Source organism: Pleurodeles waltl, chromosome 1_2 (assembly GCF_031143425.1).
Source record: "Pleurodeles waltl isolate 20211129_DDA chromosome 1_2, aPleWal1.hap1.20221129, whole genome shotgun sequence".
NCBI lineage: Eukaryota > Metazoa > Chordata > Amphibia > Caudata > Salamandridae > Pleurodeles > Pleurodeles waltl.
In genome coordinates, this window is record NC_090437.1 from 1,007,681,873 (window position 1) to 1,007,701,731 (window position 19,859).

Here is a 19,859-nt window from a genome sequence, read left to right on the forward strand (position 1 = left end):
CACTTACAAGTTCAAGTTTCTGGGCATAGGCAGCCCACCGTTGGGGGTTGAAGGCAACCCCAAAGTTACCACAACACAGGGCCGGCCAGGTGCAGCGGTCAAAGGAGGGCCCAAAACACATCAGCGCCTATGAAGAACAGGGGTGTTCCAGTTCCAGTCTGCCAACAGGTAAGTACCTGTGTCTTTGGAGGGCAGACCAGGGGGGTTTTGTAGAGCATTGGCGGGGACACAAGTAGGCACACCAAACACACCCTCAGCAGCACAGGGGGGGGGGGCGGGTGCAGTGTGCAAATCAAGCATCGTGTTTTCAATAGGAATCAATGGCAGGACACCGGGGTCACTCTAGCGGTGCAGGCAGGACACAGGGGGCTTCTCGGGCCAACCACTCACTGGGCTAGGCAGAGGGTCGCCTGGTGGTCACTCCTGCACTGGAGTTCAGTTCCTTCTGGTCCTGGGGGCTGTAGTTGCAGTGCTTGGTCCAGGCGTCGGGTTCCTTGCTTCAGGCAGTCGTGGTCAGGGGGAACCTCTGGATTCTCTCTGCATGCATCGCTGTGGGGGTCAAGGGGGTCATCTTAGGCTACTCACGAGGTCGCAGTCGCCTGGGAGTCCTCCCTGTAGTGTTGGTTCTCTGGAGATCGAGCCGGGGGCGTCGGTACAGAGGGTGAAGTCTCACGCTTCCGGCGGGAAGAGTGAGTTCTTTAAAAGTTGCAAGAAATGTGCAAAGTTCTTGCTGTTTCTGAACAGTGCCGATGTTCTCTGGAGTTTCTTGGTCCTTTGGGTTCAGGGCAGTCCTCTGAGGCTTCAGAGGTCGCTGGTCCCTGTCGGATGCGTCGCTGTGCAGGTTCTTTGAGTCTGGAGACAGGCCGGTAGGGCTGGGGCCAAGTCAGTTGTCATCTCTGTCGTCTCTGCAGGACTTTCAGGTCAGCAGTCCTTCTTCTTGTTGTAGGTTGCAGGAATCTGATTTCCTGGGTTCTGGGTTGCCCCTAAATACTAGATTTAGGGGTGTGTTTAGGTCAGGAGGGCAGTAGCCAATGGCTACTGTCCTGGAGGGTGGCTACACCCTCTTTGTGCCTACTCCCTGAGGGGAGGGGGGCACATCCCTAATCCTATTGCGGGAATCCTCCAAAACCAAGATGGAGGATTTCTAAAGGCAGGGGTCACCTCAGCTCAGGGCACCTTAGGGACTGTCCTGACTGGTGGGTGACTCCTCCTTGTTTTTCTCATTATCTCCTCTGGACTTGCCGCCAAAAGTGGGGGCTGTGTCCAGAGGGGCGGGCATCTCTACTAGCTGGGATGTCCTGGGGTGCTGTAACAAAGGGCATGAGCCTTGAAGGCTCACCGCCAGGTGTTACAGTTCCAGCAGGGGGAGGTGAGAAACATCTCCACCCAGTGCAGGCTTTGTTTCTGTCCTCAGGGAGCACACAGGCTCTCACCTCAGGGGGCAGGAACTCGACTCAGTGGCAGGCTGGCACAGACCAGTCAGTCCTGCACTGAAGGATTGAGTAAAATACAGGGGGCATCTTCTAAGATGCCCTCTGTGTGCATTTTGTAATAAATCCTACAGAAGCGTTCAAGTCGTGACAGTGTGAGGTAACGCTCAATTATGAGGCAGCTTACTGGGAACCACCTGGTCAGAGTCCCTGGAACCTGCTGGGGGTAGCAGGTCTTGGCGCAAGTAGGCGTGTTGCGTTCACAGGAGGCAAAATCAAGCTGTATAAGTGACACAGAAGATAAATAGGAATAAACTATATAAGTATAAATGGAAAGAAGAAAGTCATGAAAAAATAAGAATAAAGATTTTGCAAGGCCAAAAGGCTGCAGTAGAAGAGTGGGGATAACATTTTAGAAGAAGACAGAGAATGGTTAGGAATGACAACGTGAAGATTGTTATAAATAAGTGTAAAGTCTGGCTTTAGACAAACATATGTTTCCTAACCAAGGCTACATGCAAAATCATTATGGGTGTCACATGTTTTGTAGTAGTATTAGTAATCACAGCACTGTTAATAAAAGTTCATGTTGCACGAGAAATAGAGAGAACTAACTCAACACTTACTTCTATGATAAGTTCCCACATGTTAGATGAGAAAAATTGAAAGCATCATTTGTAGATTACATGAAAGAAGATTACACAAGACATGTTTATTCTAGCTTAGTACAAGGATGCACGCAAGCTTTAGATGCAAAGAATTGTTACATCTGTGCACACCTACCTTCATCAGATGCAGAGGAGGTGGCATACCACCACATACCTCTGCCATGTGCAATTGTATTTAGCATTTTGCTTAGCTTAGGATATAGGCAAGAACATTTTGAATATTATTATTCCAATTATGATAGGATTTTTTACAAAAGTTCCTTTAAAGAGAAGCATGAATCTACATCCACAAGCAAAGGAAACACGCACAGCTTGGAATTATTTTAGACCATCCATACCTATAGACGCTGTTAAGGTATATGAAAACAATTTGACCTGTCTAACGAGACAATTAGAGAATACATTTATTATGGCATTAGAAGAAAAGAGGGTACACTTGTCCATTAGTAAAAACAAAGGGGAAGATATTTTGAAAAATGTCTGGAAGAAAGAAGAAGATTAATACGGAAAGAAAATGATCTATCTTAAATTAAATAAGACAAAAGTGAAAAATGTGTGTTTACAGAAGGAGAAATCGGTTTTGAAAGAGATCTGTATGAACTGAACACACATTAGAAATTATCAGTTCATATCAAATTTTGCAAGGAGAAGAAGCATTCATTCCAGGAGTTTATTTTGTTTGTGGACAGGATGTTTATTTTCAATACCAGCTAATTTGGAGGGTATTTGCTATTTAGCATTGCTGTTTCTTAAGATGTGTCATGTGAATAATATAGATGCTTTGACAATGTCACCATCACATAGAGACACACATAGTATAAGTGATGGAACACAATTAGTTGGAGACAGTTTTAGAGCAATCATTCCACTGGTGGCAGTTTTTTATAAGTTACAAGAAGATCAGAAAACTTTCAACAGTGGTAAACAAATTGGCTTGGCAATAAGTGCGTCTTGAGCTTTATTAGTTGTTAACACAGAATTTGTGTCGAATAGACCAATAATTTTACAAAATTGCTTAGCTTTCGACATTTTGCTCATAGAGAAAGGTGGAGACTGCAAAATGCCTAAAGCTCAGCATTTTGTACATACATTCCAGTGAGAGTATGAATATTTTGGAATTTACAAACCTATCTAAACTGCAACCTGAGTTAGAATCATTAAAATATCCTAGTGTTTTAGAAAGTTTAGATTAATGAGTTTCTGCTATAGGCAATTGGATCACAACAGCAGGAGGAGGGATTTTTAAAACAATAGTAGTATCTATACTAATGTTTGGTGTTTGTTTCCTACCCTTATTGTAAAATGTGATCTTGAAAAGAAGAAGAGCAGAGAGAGAAACAAACAGGTTGCGAGGGAATTAGAATTAAATGATTACGTCAATCAAGAATGTAAGAGGTTAAAGGAATCTAAGAGTTGAAGAGAGAAAAGAAAGACTAAACTGAGGATGAGAGTGAACTTTTAAAGTTTCCTTTGTGTAAAAATTGTGATGTTTGGCTAACCATCAGAGTGGGTAAGTTGCTATTCATTTATACAATGTCAAGAAAAAAAATATAATGAAAAGTAAGCGTGTTTAAATGCACAAAATGTTGCAGGCAACCATATTTACCAATACTAAGGCTGAATAGTTGACATTACATTTCCTAACAAGTTGACAGGACTAAAAGAATGCTAACTTAGTACAAAATGTTTATTTCCTGACCTTCCCATGAACATGTTTTTCATATTCAATAATAGTTGCATAAGTGTTTTCATCAAATTCTGCAAATGTTTCCATTTACACAAAGATCACTGTTAACTAATGAATAGAGATTTGTTAAATAGTGAGGTAATGAAGAAGTTCACACATGAAGATGCAGTATTTCAAAAGGGAATGAATTATGAGTAAGTGTAAGAGAAAGACCATTGTGTTTGATAAGAGATTGTTTCATTTAACACTGCGCCTTAAGTTCATTGTGTTCCCATGAGAGCACTGAAAGATGATTGGCTGGCTAAAGAATGAAGAAACGATAATCTGCAACATTGAAAAGATGTGCTATCTATAATAGTGAGTGTTCCTAGAACAGGACTAGTATTCCTAGACTAGGTGTGAACTCAAATCCGCACTCAGCAGTGATCCATCCTAATGGACTGAGGGGCCTCGCCCCCTCACCTTTTGGCCACTATAAATGGCAAAGTAAAGGTCAGCCTGACAAACACTCTTTATGTTCAGGTAAGGTAGCTACGAGCTAGATATGTGCTAAATGTCCTGGCCGCCTGAGCTGAACTTTGCCGGGCTGAAGAAGTCACAGCTTCTGTGAGCATGACATCTTCAGTCTGGCAAAGCAACTCAAGGCCCTCCCCCTCATGATTAGGGGTAGCGATACTGATCGCCTCTGACCTGGGCTCTTCAGTTCTAAGCCCTGAAGTGCCCAGGGCTGAGTGTCAATCACTAACACGTCGTAACAGAGTGGGGTTAGGTCAGCAGTCCCACTAACCCCATGCCACTCTGTGACGTTTGAGGGACTGCTGCCTTCCCTCCTTGGCTGTTCTAATGAGGGAAGGCAGCATTCCCAACCCTCCTGGGACCTGTAACGGCTTTGGACTGTTGCCTTTCCTCATTGGCTGATCTTAGGTCAGCTAATGAGGGAAGGCAGTGGTCCCAGCCCTTGCGGGATCTCAGAGGCGGAGCTGCGCAGGTAAGTATGATTTATTTTTTATGTTTGGTGAGTGCGTGCATGAACATAATAGGAGTGAGCGTTGTGAATGGATGCGTGTGCGTTCATGCATGTGTGAATGCATGAGTATGAGTGTTTATGTGTGCGTTTGTGCCCCAACCACCCCACTGTTAATAGTACAGGCTGTCACTGTCCACACCGCTCACTTATCCCTTCATTTATACCATGTTGCTCTGAGACTCTACTGTGTTTCTTGAACCTCTCTTCATTGGAAATTCTTCTTTGATTACTGAATTACTGAACTGATTTTTGATGCTAAATATTTATGTTTATGAACTCTTGCTAGAATCAGTGCTCTTCATGGGGTTCTGAACCAACACCTTTTCGTTGGCATACCTAGCATAGGGATTCTTTTCTTTGTGGAACACCCTTAATATTGATATTGACAAATTTATATGATGATTCTAAGAAATATGAAATACTAAAATATTTCATCAATAAAACCCTTTAACTCATACCAAACTCTCATTATTGACTGAAAATACACTAGAGATTGTGATGACAGTTTAGTATGATGTGCAGCTCCTGATTAATCTCAGTCAACGTCGAAAATCAATTGACCTTCAGATTCAATGTGCGCTGCAGCTATGTGTAAGCAAATGGTGAAATGTGTAGTGTGGGCTCCTGTTTGATGGTTTGAAGAGGTTATTTAAATGTGGTTGTGGTGTAGGTGAAGCAGGTGATTGTAGTGCTTGATTCTTAGGCAAAACTGAAGTGCCATGAAATACATGTTTATGACCAAATAGCTCTCCGTTTCTGCTGCTTACTTGTGAGGCATCATAGCCACGATGTGCACATTGATTTTCCAATGTGCAATTGCAATGGAATTCAAGGACAGACAAATAGCAATGTAGTTGCCCCCTGTGTATTAGGTAGCTAACAGACATTTAGAGAGGTAGTTGTCCGGGTAAATAATTCTGCAATATAGGATTGGAGCGGACCTCAAACACAATTGATGATGAGCAGTGCAGCATATATTGCTTTTAATGTGTCAACAGAGACTTGGAGGTTGTAGACTGTGGCATGCACTCTACTGTCACAAGAGCGTAACTCTGTACAGTTGCTGGTGAACAGTAAACATGGTTTTACCTTCTGCATTTGATTTCCATATACTGTATTTGAAGCTGACATGCACTGGGGAAACTCTGGGATGACAGGGGACACTAATGACAAACCACTCAGGAATTCTGCCCTGAGTCTTCATAACAAGAACAGTATCCTGAGAACTTCCTGAAATAAGTAGTGCGCAGAAAACCAGTAGGCAATATCAGTTTAGTGAGTAACGGGACCAAGCGGCTGATACACCATTTGTCACTTTGGGTGACACATAGCAATGCCACGCTTTCACAGTTAAGGTGAACTGGAACTTTTTAACGAAGTTGAATCATTGTCTTGCCTGTCTTAAAATAACCAAAGAATGTAACTCGGGACCTTAAAATACATTAAACTTGATTATTCTGTTTGTTTCTTCAGTGCTCTTAGGCCCCTATCTAAACATTTTCAGCGCCGCGGTTGTGACGTTTTTTGACACAAAAATGACGCAAACTTATATAATACAGTTGTATTTTGCAAGTTTGCGCCGCTTTTGCATCAAAAAATTACGCAAATGCGGTGCGAAAAAGTATAAATATAGGCATTAATTCGTATGTTTCTATTTGTATGTGAATGCCCCAAATGTTGGCAGAAAATGAAACAAAGGTACAAGGTGATAACCTGATGTTTTAGCATCACTCACTTTATTTGGGAAAACGAAAACTAGATTGTGAATGCATTAACATATCAGGTTTCAGTTCCCCTCTTGCAGTTGCGGCTGATGGGAGTGAAAAGGGACGGGGCAGGCGGCGCGTGGTGGGGGAGCGTAAATAAAATATATATTATTTTTCGCCACACCACCACTGCTCCCTTTCTCTGCTGCAGCTGCAGGCACAGGCTATGCTCGATAAACACTAACTAAATACAGAGGCATTGAACAGTGACAAAGAGCAGCCAAGTGGTTCATGGTGAACCAAGCATGTCGGCAGAGTTGAGGTAACTGACACCCTTTAATTTCCCTGTATCATTAAATTGTGGAAACACCTTGTTAACTGCCATTTCCTCAGAGCAGAATAGAATAGAATTCATATGTGGTAAATCTCTCAGATGCTGAAGGGTGCTACAATTCTTGACATATGCAACAAAACCTATTTAACTTCATTATTGCATAGATTTACATGAGAGTTGGCATTATTGGAAGAGACATCCAAGAGAACTTTATTGACAGAAAAAGGTGTTTTATGATTCCTAAGTACGAATTAAATTATTAAGGTGTACACAACTATTCAGTTCCATAATAAACAGGATGATATAAGTCCAACCTATATTTACTTATGGGAATACACACAGCATATACCCTTCTCTCGGGGGACACCTGCACTGCCTTCAAACTCACATACTGCAGACAGTAGCACATGGAGCAGCAAGCAGGCTCAAACACACACAACTGCAAGCACACAACACAAAATAATCATGAACAACACAAAGGTGTTAAAGGAATTGCAGCACAAATGTGCACCCGAACAAACCAACTGTTTGGGTTTATAGCTTTGAACGTTGTTAAAGTCCAAAAGCCATTGGCCATTCCAAAGTAGTCCACAAATAGCACAGAGTTGTGCCTAAACTTGACTCTCAACTGCCATAGAACCTCCACAGGAAGGAGCATCAATGGGGCAGGTAGGCACCTCAGGGGTTATCTGTGGGTGAGGGGTTTAGGGGATTGGATTTGGGAGGGGGGTTTGGGCTTGGGAGGGGTGATCTTCTTGGGAAGAGTGGACTTCTTCTTGGAAGGATGAGCTTCTTCTTGACGGGAGAGGGGTATGGGTGCTTGCAGGGGACAGGGGAGGTCTTGGAGGTAGAAGAGATGGCTTTGGAGATGGGTGGGGTCATTTTTGGGTTTGGATCAGGGGAGAGAACATGGGTAAGGCCAAGGTCACATAGGAGCAGTTTTTCTGGACACACAGGGTTGGTCATCAGAAGGGGGTTGGGATTTGGAGGTTGTGGGAGTGGTTGTAGGAAGTGTAGGTGTGGATGTCATGGATGCCTTCTTATGCAAGGCATGCTTGTGTGTGGTGGGTGTCTGTTGGGTAGGTGAGTGTGGGTGTTTGTCTGCCCTGGGGGATGGGAGGTGGAGGTGCTGGGGGATGCAGTGATATTTGTTTGTTGGGGTGGTGACTGCAGGTTTGCTGGATGCGGTGGATGTATGTGTATCTGTAGTTGTGGTGCTTTTGGTGGATGTCTGTGGGTCTGCTGGGGTTGTGTCTGCAGGTAGGATGGGTCAGTGATTGTTGTAGTGGTGTCTGTAGGTATGCTTGATGTTGTGTGTGTGTGATGCTGGGGTGGTGGGGGTGTCAAGGGAAGTTGTGACTGTTGATGTGACTGTAGGCGATGTTTGCATATGTGCCAGAATGTCTTTAGTGCTTGTGTTTGTGTGCACTCCTTTTGTCTGTTGAGGTGCATGTCTGAAGATCTGTTTGTGTGCTTTGGGTAGGTAGGAGAAGGGGGAATTTGGACTGGGAAGAGGGAGATGGAGGGGGGACGAAAGGTGGGGGGTGACTGGCTGCTGTCAGTGTGGACACAAAAGGCTGAAAAGATCTCTATAGGCTAGCCATTGCACCATGAATGCTTTCCAGGAACGCATCTGTTTGTTGCAGTTAGGTCACCAGTCCCTGGATGGCATTCACAAAGGTTCACTGACCCACAGAAATTGTTCTCAGGAGGCCAATAGCCTCCTCACTGAGGGCAGCAGGGATAACAGGGGCTGGGGCGGAAGTGCTTGCAGCAAAGGAGTTGCCCAACCTCTTGAGTGAGTGGGCATGGCTAACTGGGTGGGGAGCAACAGGAAGGGCAGTGATAGAACAGTGGGTGATGGACAAAGATGGTGCTGGGGATGCCCTGATGGGTCCACCACCACTAGCGAGTGGCCACTGAAGGAGGAATCGAGGATGATGATGATGATGATGATGATGATAATGCAGATCCGGTCTCCTCCGTGGCACTCCCCTCATCCTCCAGGACACCGGGTCCTTCTGTGTCAGCTGTCTCTTGACCCGAGGTCCTGTGGCCAGATGCATCCCCACTTAGCTCAGCCCATCTCATCCTGTTGCCTGTGCTGATGCTGCAAGGTCAAACAGGAATATGGTCATCACATGTCCATGATAACACCTGAACTACAACTCAGGTTGAATAACAATACCATTATGTCAAGTAGGCTCCAGCAAAAATACTCATATAAGTGGTGCGTACATGTGCCATGATATATGCATACATGGCATCTGGAATTACTACATTGGTCCACAGTACAATTAGGACCTCGGACAGCTCCAATTACATGGGTGAAGTCTTGGAACCACACCAACCATAAAACAACTAGGAGTCCTCTTTATCCTCAAACCCGTCCCTCATGCAGCAGACCTCAGTTAACTAATGTCAAACAACAGTATCCCATTTATTAATTCCATTCCAGTGTACAACACAAAAAGAAATACTTACTATACCAAATACTACACAATGCACAAACGATGCCGTGAAATCCTGCAAGGTGGATCAAAAAAGTTCAATATCCTGAAGTAGGTGACATGGAAATAGCCATTTCACATAGGACACATTTCAACAATGTACACTTCACCGGGTGACATCTGTCACAATAGATTCAAAGAGGTAGTATCAATGTAACTCAGATAGGCCTAACATGTGGCATTGAAAGGAACACTGTTGACGACAGGTTCAATATGTCATGGAGCGATGTCACCAGAATAATCAAAACAGTGAATTGGGAAAACCCAGGAGAGTCACCACTAATATCTGACACCCATTACAATGACATCTTCCGAGTGTTCCTGTAGTAGACATCTGTCCTTTGCACGTTGGTGAGACACAGAACTTTAACAGGATAATAGAAGGCCCTCAGCCTGTTTCCCAATGAGCACCAATATCACTAACCACATCTTGGACATGCCAATCCTGATGTCTGTCTGTGTATGAATGCCTGTACCCAAACAAATGTGATGTCAACATCAGAGCAACTCACTCCATGATGAATGCCAACACTCAGGGCACAATCCCCAGCCATTACACATGTGCAGTGCACTTCTCCACATGATTCCACATCAAGGGCATAAACAAACACAAAGTGGTTCCACACTCTGGGCCTACCTGTCATCTCCCACATAGCTACTGCAGGCCTACACGCCAAATGGCATACTATGATGCATGAAGGTATATGTCAAAAAATGAACGATGGTGGCCTGTGGCACCACATGAAATGGACACCCATTGCACGTTTACTATTCCACTAACAGTTTCCCATGCACACATATGTGAGGGAATACAGACATCATCCCATCAACATAGGTAGAACATGCATGGAACTGCAGCATAGAAATGTTTGCTGGAGAGAAAGGGACACATGCTGATATGTAGGCACAAGGAATGTTGGCAACATTGAAGACATATCACTCAGGTTAATAGACATTCCCCACTTATCAAGGGAAAGTAGTTTGTTACAGCTGCAAACAAATAGCTTTGTAAGCCATGTCATATGTATGATTGACACCTACATTACAGACTGCAGTGAGGCAACAGCACCCATCATATACTGAAGATAACTAGCTCCTGGGTGGCAGATGCCTACATACACATATACCCAGACACATGGCAGAACACAGTGACCCACAAACTATGTCACACACATTATGTCAACAAGTCCCATGCATACATGGCAGTATACCAAAAGAAGAACATCCTGTCTTGCCCATACTGCCCAAGTGTGGCACATAGCAGTCATTAAATACAGGGAGATGACTACAAACACTTCCCAATGTGCAGCCCTACCCACCGCTCAGCTCAGGCCCTACACTAACTAGGGAGGTCAAATGACCTTTTGTGGGACATGATCTAGGAATATGACAGATATCAGAAACACTATGAGAAACATCACACCTATGTGGCTTCTGGAAGGTAAACTCCTCAGCCATGAATGCATCAAAACACTCACACTCTGTGAGACTGATCCTCTGCATACAGTCCCTACAGGCTACTGCCAGGGTACAAACTCTAACATCACACATGGGTAAAAATGAAGGGATTGGCATGATGAGTATAAAATAGTCTAGCCTGTCCATTTGTGGACATGTGCAAAAAAACACAAAAAGGTGTGGGGTTCACTTATAATAAGGAGCTGTACCCAAAGGAGATTTTCCTGGAGCTCCTTGACCACACTGGGTGTATGAATTAAGTGTAAGTGCTGTGAAGTGGTGGGGGGGGTGGTGTTTGCTGTACGGACTAGGTGGTCTCACATACTATATAGTGTCATGCTTCATCATTTGACAACCTAGCCCCACCCAGGTAGGACAGGGCCACCTGGGTGGACTCGACCTCACCGTTAAAAGAACGGGAGGGAGTGCGTAAATTATTATTTTCTGGAATTTAGTGGGATCCAGCTAAACTAAGGAAAGATATAAAAACACCTAGGCAGTTACCAGTGTGCAATCTACAATTTAATAGTGGTGTCTGCTGGTGTGTTTAAAAACAAGGATGGAACACCTAAGTGAGAACAAGGACTCACTGGGTCACCTATCTAAAAAATGGCTGACATGTTTCTGCCCTCTACAAAGAGCCAAGGAAGGTCTGGGGGCATTCTTCAGGGCCTAGGATCCCTTAAAGTCATGCATTGCAGAGACAGACATCCAACACTCAGTAAGAGAGTGGGTCCCTTTTTTCTGTTAGGAACAGTGTACTCTTTATTGTTCATCGATATCTAGGGAGACTGTACACTGGACCTTTAATCCTCCCTGTCCCTCCTTTTGATGTTGATACGTGAGCAGACAGATCTACATTAAACTCCATTTCCAACACTTTCATGCATGACAGTACATCATGTAGCCAACAGCCAATTGCCGTGTGGTGTTTTTGTTCCAACCTGAGGGGCAGAGTAAGTCAGGGTATGCCTTCCAAATAACAGTTTAGCAAAGGCAGATGTGGTTTGAAATGTGGCTCCATATACATAGCTCACATTACACAAAACTGACACGTACAACATGCATACACAGCTCATGCTGTCATGCAAATACATGTGCTCTCACATTGATAACATCCCTGAGGTAAGAGATGTATGGGGGCAGCTGTTATGTCAACTCACCTAGTTATGTGCATCCAACACAAGATGGATCAGGGAACACTCAATACACACACACCATAATGTATCAAAACTCAACACCTGGCACTCAACACAAATACATGCACATTGAGTCTCCCATAGATGTACATTGAAGGCACCTACAGGGCTTTGAGTTCATATTCTGCCACATATGGTCACATTCTAGCCTTTGAGGAGGAAATATATGTCAAAGTACAGAGAAAATTGTGCGCATGAGGCACTTACCTGTTTCTCTGGTGCACCATAGAGCTGTCCATAAAGGGGAGGATCTCAGACACCAACTTCTCCAACTCCTCTGGTGAGAAGGTTGGGGCCCTATCTCCTGCTGGACATGGCATGATTGCTCCCAGAGGAGGTGCATGGCAGCTCAGGTAGTGGAGGGTTTGCTGGCAGCAATGTCAGGATTCGAGTGAGGGATTTTGCATAACATGGCATTCACACTCACCACATATGCAGCCATCACTGCGGGTGGACACAGCCATTGGCCTACAACCACCACTGGCATCAATGTTAGCCTATGCTGTGTCCACCACAGGTGCAACTGCCTGCTGCCATGACGACTACCGCCAGCGGTTGTGGGTGGTTCCTAATGTCCTCTGGAGTAAGTCAGGTATCTGCCCTTTTAGATTAATGAAATGTGTTATATGGCTCCGACAAATGTGTCACACCTCCAAAATAGTTAGGTTTTACATCATTAATTGCTTGTCTTTTCCTGTCATGTAGCTCCTTCTACTCAAACACTATTGTTGCACATTGCTAGGCATAGACGGCGATTTGCTTTGGGGCATGGTCCCCCCTCCCAACAAAGGTCATTTTAATGCTTGGGACGTGAAGTCACAGTCAGGAGAAGCAGGTTTTCTTGCACAATTGGTGATGACCAGTTACATGATGTGTTCATATGTATGGCAAAGCAAGGGGGTGACATGTGACTGCTGTGTGATTATCAGTTGTGTTTGTACTGTATATCATGTCCACACCTCAATACATGCCTTGTCACATTTTAACATTGACATGCATTCTGTATTTTGCAAGAGACACATTGAAAAATGGCAATACTCATTCTTGTCATACATAGGTACACAGGGAGGGGAAGGATCAGACAACCTCCTGTCTATCGTCCACTGCTAGAACTTCAGATCATGGAAGAAAGCCAAATGATCTAGATCTATCATCTGAATCGGCTAACAATTGTGAACCTATGTTGTCAATTGGAGTAAGATCCAATGCCTGCAATTGGTCATCCAAATAGCATATCACCCATTGCACAAGTTACAGTAGTTTTGTACTTCCTGACCATAGGGTCCTTCTAAAATACAGATGCCCTATCTGCTGGGATGTCCCAGCCTATGTTTAGTCTGGTTTTGAATGATGTACTCTCAGCAATGTTGAAATGCCTGACAGCTATATCTGTTTTCATCAACCTGAGGATTTGACCCACGTGAAAGCTGACTTCTATATTTTGACAGACATCCTACATGTGGTGGGAGCCATTGATGATAAACATGTTGCCTTAGTCCCACCGCATGGCAATGAACAAGTGTACCTCAACTGAGCTACCATTCCATGAACGGCCAAGTGGTTTGTTTGGGGGATCTCTACATTTCACAAGTCTGTGCCCTTTATCCGGGTTCAGTCCATGATACCTTCATTATGCAGAACACCACAATCCCCCAACTGATGTCACAACTGTACCCAGAGAGGGTCTGGCCTGTAAGTCAAATAGGTCCTGTTTGTGTGTGTGCAGTGTCCGCTGCAACAAATCCAATGAGAGGAACCCATAGTTGTACATATGTTCCATTCCATAACAGGGGACTATGCATGCCGCAACCGTCCATGATTGTTGTGAGGAACCTAACTGCGCCAGGGTAAGTCTGCTTCAACAATGCCCATGGAAGAACACAGCGTGCTGTTGAGTGCGCATTTGGGCTCCTGCAGGCCAGATTTAGGTGTCTGGACAAGACAACTGGAGCCCTTCCCTGCTCACCCAAAAAAGTGTGTAAGATCATTGTGGACTGCTGCATGCTCAACAGCATTGCCCTGTGGAGAAATATCCCGTACATCACAGGTGAGGGGGAGCTAGCAGTGCCATCGGTTGAGAATACTGAAATGCCAAGTGAGGATAACAGTGATGAGGAAGAAGGTGAAGACTTGTGAGCAGATCTCGTCAGTCACTACTTTACCTGAGTAAGAGCAAGTATTGTTATGTTATCACTGTGACTGTATGAGGAGCTGTAATTGTTAGGATGAGTGGAGTTGGGTGCTTTTCCTGTAGATTGTGGATGTTATGCTTTGCAGTATACATATGGTAAGTCAGATTGGAACATTTCACTACCTTGATTATATGCAGTGTTTGTGTCATTCTCACCTCTCAGGTGAGTACACTTCAATGGTGAGTTCAGGGAAAAGGATCATTTGAGCAGAGGACACTGTGGTGGCTGAGCGGAGTGACAGTAGCAGTGTCTCCTGGGCTTAGCAGTTCTGTGAGTGCATGTACTACCTACACACAATATAGATATCAACCTCCCAGATGAGTACACGTCAATGGTGAGTTCAGGGACAAGTCTCATTAGAGCAGTGGACACTGTGGTGGCTGAGTGGGGTGACAGTAGCAGTGCCTCCTGGCCTTACCTGTCCTGTCAGTGCATATACTACCCACACATTATACAAATGCCATCCTCTCAGGTGGGTACACTTCACTAGGGATTTTCCAAACAAGGTAATTTTGAGTTTGATACACGTTTCTGTTTTTTTAAATAGTAGAACAGTGCCTGCAAGGAATTGCAGTGCTGTCAATCCCTGTACTACACACAATGTACACAGCTATTATTTCCCCAGATGAGTTTAGTTCACATGTAGATGCCAGACAGTGGTCTATGGACAGGTGGACACTGGGCTGGTGAATGGGGTGACAATGTAGGTGGCCAAAGGTGGGCAGTGAGTATGCTTGACAATTGATTTTTGTGATATTTTACTATTGTGACTTACCCGACTCCACTTTCCAGGTATTCATGTCAAGCCCTCAGGATGCAGGATGGCTAAGCCCTTCTCCACCCAGGATGTGAGTTGTAAAGGACGAGGTGGGGGACCACCGCCAGTCTTCTGGACCTGCAGCTGGTGCCTCGATGCCATAGATCAGACCATCTCCCTGAGGCCATTTCATCTCTTCCTGATGTTGTTCCTTGTGCGCGGGGTGGTGCCTACAGAATACACTCTGTCAACTATCCTTTGCCACATAACTATTTTCCTGGCGATAGTGGTGTGCTGGACTTATGCTCCAAATACTTGTGGCTCTGCTCTTATGATTTCATCCACTATAACTCTTTACTCATTGTCTTTGAAACGGGGATTTTTCTGGGGTGACATGGTGGTGCTAAAGGAAAGGATTGAAATTAGCAGGTAATGGTGAGATTGCGAAGTTGGGAAGTGCAAATGGATGTGACTGGAAAGAAAAATGTGACAGGTGTAATATGTGATGTGAGAAAAATTGCAGGGGTGCCTCATCTAATTATATTTCTTCTATTGTGTGCTCTGGCTACAGTGTGTTGCGCTGTAGATGCAAAGGATTGTGCTATGTCAAGGGGTGAGATTTATAGTGTGCTTTGCAAGTGTGTCGTGCGGCAATGTGAGTCAACTGTATTGTTTTCAAATCCATCCAATGTGGTGTTCTGTATTACTGTCGTGACCGCAAACCATTGTGGTTTGGACTCCTATTGGAAGTCCGCCATGGCCGAACTGCCATTGCTACTTTTGACTTGTGATATGGTCGGTGGTTGGTCAGCTGGCTGTTGGTGCTGGTCATCAGCCCTCCTATTTTCTGCCCTTCACAGGGCTGGTGGTGTGGCCTTTTGGCTGACTTTTGGTGGTCCTGCCTACTCAACTTGTAATATGGTGGTTTGCATGACTGCCAAAGTGCTGGTCTTTTGGTGGCTGCCACGATAGCAGTCTGGCCGTCCAACCACCAAACTTGTAATGAGGCCCACTGTCTTATCGGTACTAAAATAATTCACGTTGACGTAGCTTTGAATGGGTTCAAGAAGTGAAACCCCCTCTCCTGTTATATCCAAACAGCATCATAGCGGTCACAAATTGATCATCAAAGAGGGAGTGTAGTGCTACAGTAGAGCCTTCTATTTTAGCTTCTACCCACTACATAAGATATTAACCAATCCAATTTGTTTCTGAGATAGCCAGGAAGTTATAGCGGTTAGTCATCAATTGTGGCCTCTTGAGAAACCTGTGTGCAACTGGGTGTAATTGAGGAAATGTGAAAAGGCAGCACTGGAGTCCCTAAATATATCACTCAAGCTTGCAGATCCAAATATTTGGGACAACCAGGGGTAGCAATCAACCAAGTTATTTACCACTAGCCACGATCACTGAAGATAAAGTAAAATAATGAGCATGCATTTTCCATTTCCGTTCTGAAAAGATGGAGTAAAATTTTTTATTGAAATCTACAAAACTCTTGCGTCCTCAGCCAGATTCATCAACATCTGTTATTATCCATGGAGTTTAACTTAAAACAGAAGTCTGTCAAGGAACACCAAGTGTTTATCTTTTTATCAACAAATCTGCAAAATAGAAGCACAGTTGCCACTGTGGTAATTTCTGTGTGTCAATTAGGCCTCAAACATGTCTATATATGATCCGTGAGTCTCATTTTCTCCTAGAATAAGTTTTCTTTAAATTGTCTCTATGAGGGAAGGAAGATGAACACTTGGGAGGAGGCAGTCAGAATCAACAAGACTCAGCATGGTTTTTATTGGTGGTAAAAGTCATAAGAATATTAAATTTAATGTACTCTACCGGATTCTGGAGCACTAACTGAGTGAAGATTTGTAGTCCTTCATGAAATAATTATAGGGAGTGAGAGAGAGACTCCAATATTTTGGAACATAGATCCTTGGTTCCCAACCTTTTGACTTCTGTGGACCCCCACTTTATCATTACTGGAACCCGGGGACCCCCATTGAATCATTATTAGAATCCGAGGACCCCCTCCACTGACTGCTGGGGCCTAATCTGTTAATATTATTTAATTTTCTAAGCAGTCGCAGACCCCCTGAGGAGGCTTTGCGTACCCCCAGGGGTCCCCGGACCACAGGTTGGGAACCACTGAATAGATATTTTCTTCAGATCTAGGTTTTCAAAGATGTGCTAACCAGAAGCACATATTTTCTTTCTTTTATGACTACAAACAGTGTATATCAAAGATTGGGACTTCTCACTGTGAATTTCTTCTCATGGGAAGATTTACAGAGAAATCTTGCAGCAGATAGTATATTTTCTATCGAACCCAGAGTTCTTGGGTTGAGTACACAATCACACATTTCTTTCACACTATCTGTGTTTTTTTGATTTAGGGCATCTCACAGGCATGCAGAAATATACAACAAATTCTGTCTAAATCCAAGCACATCATAAATTGAATACATTTCTAAGCTACATCCAGAAAATACAGTTATGGAGTCAAATGAAGGGTCATCAACATCAGCACAGAATTCAGTGTATTGTTATTACCCATATGCACAAATAACACCCCTAACAAGTGAACAGATAGAAACATACATACAAAGAGCAAGATTTTCAGCAGCAATGAGTCCAGACCAAATCCCTATACAATCCTTGAAAAAGGACCCTAATGAATGAAGAACATTTTTAACTCCACTCCACTTTTTGAATGCTGTTATCAAACAGGCCATGTTCTTTACACCTAGAAGAGGAGTATCATACTACCTCTGCATATTTACAAGCAATTGATTCCAGACTGTTCTCCTGAATGCCACAGAAAAGATCTTTGCAAAACTTATTCTGGAGCTTCTGCATGAGTGGGCTTTTACAAAAAAATAATCCCCCCAAAACAGGCAGGTTATAAAATCAAAAATTCAGTGAGAGAAAACATTGTGGTTGTTCAAACTTTGGTTGATAAGTATGTAGTAGTAAAACCTCAAATACAATATACTGTATTGTTTTATTGACTTTTCAACTTCTCTTGATAAAGTGGATAGGTTGACTTTATGGAGGAAAATGGTCATGTTGGGTATGCATACAAACTTATTAAGAGGAATTATAGCACTTCACTCATCTACATAGTGTAGATTTTCTGATAGAAGGGAACAAGCACCTAACACCTAAAATTCATACAAAGAATGGCATAAAATGGGCTGTTTTTCCTGGTTCCTCTTGAATGCAATTTGAATGCTCTCTATGCATGAATAGGATTTTTTTGTTTTATTAAAATCAACAAAACTAAAGTGTTAGCTTTTAATGGAAGGAACCCCTGTCATGGCTTTTCCTGGAATTTAGGTGGAGGAATCCTATATCTAAAATCCTAAAAAAGTATACATATCTAGGCTAGCCTATGTGACCAGTGTCACAGAGGGACACAAGATTTAAGACATAGGGCATGATTTAGAGTTTGGCGAAGGGGTTACCCCATCAGAAACAGGACAGATATCCTGTTCACCGTATTACAATTACCATAGGCTATAATGGGATCATAATACTGCAGACAGTATATCCGTCATGTTTGTGATGGAGTAACCCCATCCATCAAACTCTAAATCAGGTCCATAGACTTTTTGTATGCCCTACAGTTGCATTACAATTAATTTTAAAATTAATACAAGAAGAGCAGATTAACTGATCAATTTAGTAATATTTCCCACAAATAAATATGCATGCTATGATGTTTTTAAATTTTTTAACTCTTTTTTATGGGTTTAAATCTTTATTCATGAGACATGGAATTATGTCAAGGATACAGTTTTGTTTTAAATTGTTGTTCCCAGTTGAGGTCTTAATCAATACATTAGAAATGAATTGAAATCTCTACAAGAAATTTTGAGAATCTGGCACTTCCTCCTCAGCCATATACACAACAAGCACCCTACTGATATTCATTGCAAACTCCCAAGAGCTGAATGCCTGAGGGGACCTTGCAGAATAAGATGGCCTGGAAACACATGGAAAATGCTGATGCAGTGAGATTATCTATGCCTCAGTTGTCTGGTATAATCGTTAAGCAAATGTCACCACTGGTAGTATGGACCTTTGATTGTTGACAGAGAGAAAAGAGTGATTGTCAGTATAAGAATATAATCCTTTTTGAATTTTTGATTCAGTCAATAAAGAGAATTAATGTAAGTTAAAGGGTTTTATTTACAAATCTTTTAGTTCTCCATCTCTTAACCCCATGGGTGCCATGGACGAGCTGGTCTCGCCCTCGGCTGCTGTGTGCTGAGGATGAGACCAGCTTATCCTGCACCCGGCTCACAGGAGGAGTGCACCCACACCCCGCCCCCCGGTCAGGGATGGCAGGGGAAGCGCTTGCCCTGCAACCCTGAGCCCCCTCTCTGGCGATCTGATGACAATGGTGTGCTCACAGTGCGCCAACGTCATTACATACTGCCGTTGACACGCTGGATGGTTAGTCCTTCTCCTGGGAGGTGGTTAGCAGGGGGAAACAGACACAGGGGGAAAGGAAAGAGTTTTTCCTTTCCCCTGTGCCTGTTTTGAATGTATTCAAGGCCCGCGATCGTGGAGCAGGAATCCACCCACTAGGCACCAGGGATGTTTGTTTGTTTATTTTAGGGAGCGACCCCTTAGGCAAGGGGGCAATAATTCGACTGTGTTTTGACCCCAGGGGGGCAGATCAGTCGAAAAACCCACTAGGCACCAGGGATTACTTAATAATTATGTTTTAGAGCAGCGACCCCTTGGACAAGGGTCGCTGCCATGGAGGAAAGATTTTTTTGTATGTTTCACCCCCCTCGGGGCTAGACCAGCCATGTTTTCGGCCGATCTAGCTCCCGGGAGGATCGAAACCCACTAGGCACCAGGGATCTGTGTGTGTGTG